Source organism: Pan troglodytes, chromosome 10, assembly GCF_028858775.2.
Source record: "Pan troglodytes isolate AG18354 chromosome 10, NHGRI_mPanTro3-v2.0_pri, whole genome shotgun sequence".
Classification (NCBI taxonomy): Eukaryota; Metazoa; Chordata; class Mammalia; order Primates; family Hominidae; genus Pan; species Pan troglodytes.
The window spans coordinates 43,107,926-43,110,773 of record NC_072408.2 but is presented as its reverse complement, the minus strand read 5'-3'; the positions used below and the strand labels follow the sequence as shown (position 1 = coordinate 43,110,773).

The 2,848-nt window shown below is 40.8% G+C and overlaps 1 pseudogene; it reads left to right on the top strand.

The window, feature by feature from the left end:
• The first annotated feature begins 1,291 nt into the window (after positions 1-1,291).
• Positions 1,292-1,803, top strand: LOC100615602 (ADP-ribosylation factor-like protein 2-binding protein; annotated as a pseudogene).
• Positions 1,804-2,848: the final 1,045 nt, after the last annotated feature.

Here is a 2,848-nt window from a genome sequence, read left to right as displayed (position 1 = left end):
CTCAGGCAAGCAAGAAGACAGGAGCAGCAGCTTCTTCCCAATGTGGAACCACAGAATGGGACTAGGATATATGTAGGACTGGCTTCTAGGTGACTTGCCAGGAGGTATGGTGGTACAGGGATCAGGCTCCCCTGAAGAAGGTGGACTAGACAACACCAGGGCCCCTGGCAAAGAAAAGCAAGACAGGGTGGAGACTGAAAGCTCAGGTTGTAGAGGACAGTCAGTGGGCCCCCTTTAGGGAATTTTCTCCAGTCCTGTCAACACTCAGCATATGATATTAGTATAAAATCCTCTCCATTCACGTCATCCTTCCCCAGTAGGTTCTGCTTTGCCTTTGTCTCTTTAGGGGGATCCAGATCTAAATAGACCATCCAGACATAGTCTAAACAATGCAATGTGCCCTGGACAGCCTCTGCTAAAATTGGGATTAAAAGAAATCATTATCTTTTTCTGCTCAAAATGTTGATAGGGCCTTTGATCTCAGACCTACCACTAGGCTGATCACACAGTAGGTAGCCAATAAAATGTGTCTTTCTTTCATCCAGTCATGATACCATGGCAACAGTTAGATGAAATATTTATCTGCATTTATAAGACACTGTTTATAATATCTTTTACAAACAAATGGCTAGTTTTGTTAATCTACAAAGAGTATGTACAGATTATTTAGAAAAACAAAATGATCACCCAAAGAGAAAATGGACTGAATAACTGAAGAGACAATTCACAGAAAATGAAAGCTAAATAGCAAATAAACATATTTGTAATGCTCAACCTCATTAGCAATCAAATAATGAAAATAAAACAGAAAACTGTCAAAAAAAAAAAAACTAAAAAGAATACCACACAGTGTTCAGAAGACTGTGGAGAAATAGGAAGCCTTATACGTTACTTACAAGAGCATGAATTGGTACAATCTTTCTGGAGAGCAGCCTGACCATATAAATCAAAAATTTTCAGTGGCCTTGCAATTCCAATAACTTCTAAAAAGTTACCTTAAAGAATGAATAGGACCAGTGTCCAGAGAAGTGTGTGTTCATTGCAGCAACATTTATTACAGTGGAAAAAGTAGAAATAAACATATATGTAAAAAGGTGCTACATCTATATAATGGAATATTATGCAGTTATTAAGAAAGACGACTTGGCCATGAGGGTAACAGGTGGCAGGGCATGGCACCTACAGCTCAGTAATCGGGGGGGCGGGGTGCAGGGAAGGGGAGGGATGCACAGGCACAGACTCTGTGGGTCTCAGGCTGATGGGAGGCTGCTTGCCAGCTCCTAGATCAGGGATGGATGCAGCAGTGGAAGTGACGGAAGCCCCAGAGGAAGAGAGCTTTGCACTACCCATCTCTTCCACCTCTGAAGCCAAATTCAATACTGTGGTTGGTTCTATTGAGGCCATCATCATGGATCCCGAGTTCCAGTACCACAGAGAAATTTCATGGACAAATACTACCAGGAATTTGAAGACACAGAAGAGAATAAACTCACCTACACACCAATCTTTAACGAATACCTTTCTTTAGTAGAAAAATATATTGAAGAACAGCTGCTGGAGCGGATTCCAGAATTCAACATGGCGACCTTCACAGCAACATTAAAGCACCATAAAAATGAAGTGGCTGATGACATATTCAACATACTAGTCACATTTACAGACTTTCTGGCATTTAAAGAGATGTTTCTGGACTACAGAGCAGAAAAAGAAGGCCAGGGACTGGATTTAAGTGGCGATTTAGTGGTGACTTCGTTGTGCAAAACACCTTCCACGCCAGCTATCCAAAACAATCTGTGGCACTAGCTTGCATCTCCAGGCAGTGGGAGACTTCTGGACATCATAGGCCCAGTAGGCGGGGAGAGGCGTCTGTTCTTAATGACAGAATATGTCTTGGAAAGACTGACTGCAGCTCTTCATTAATGTTAAGCATTGATGAATCAAAAAGGTAATTACCTGACCCTCCAGGGACCTCTGCTTTTCCTGAAACACCTTCTTGTATTCAGTAACACTACTGCCCCTGCCAAAGTAGACACACCTCTCTCAGGAACTTCTGAGGGTCAGACTACTCTGTGACAAGAGATTGTGTCAAGCAATCCACCTGGAAGACCCCTTTTCTCACCATACATGTTCCTGTGTCAACAATATGGAAAATAACACCATCATAAACCCTCCCTGTCCCAGATACCACAGGCAGGCTTTGCACTAAACTTTCGTGTGCTCACAGCTCTTTCACTTGGGTAAGATTTGTAGTCCATCAACCCTAGGGATCCACCTGGGCAAGTATTTTACTTTTTGGGAGTATTTATCTAGGATGTCATTCAAACCAACTGCCCCTGACTTGAGATTTCTGAAGCTCCTATTTTCTGCCCACTATTACGAGAAAACTAGAGCCAGTCTTGGCCAAAAGAAGCAACTGAAAAACAGGTCGTTAACTAAAAGCTACATGGGAAAAATCAATTCCTAGGTGTGGGTTTGCAGTTCTTTTATCACTGTCTTCTGCTAGTCCTCATATAGTCCCACAGTTTCTAGAGAAGCCTTTATTTTTTTAAGCATCATTGTTGAAAAAATCTTTTTGTAGATGAATACTCAAGCTGTAGATCTAATACAGTAGATCTGATTTTAGAATTTCTGATTAGCCCCTTAAAGATCTAAGTATTAAATGGCTTGTACTTTTTAATTGTAGTGCTATGATGGCAAAAATGTTTTCTTTATTGAAATTCCTATTTTACTGGACATCAATGGATATGTGCTATGTGCTGGAAATCAACTAAAAGGTATCTTTTACTTATACCATGTTAAGTGTGTTTGTACAGATTTACTTAAAATCCTTTCCATATAAATCCGTCTG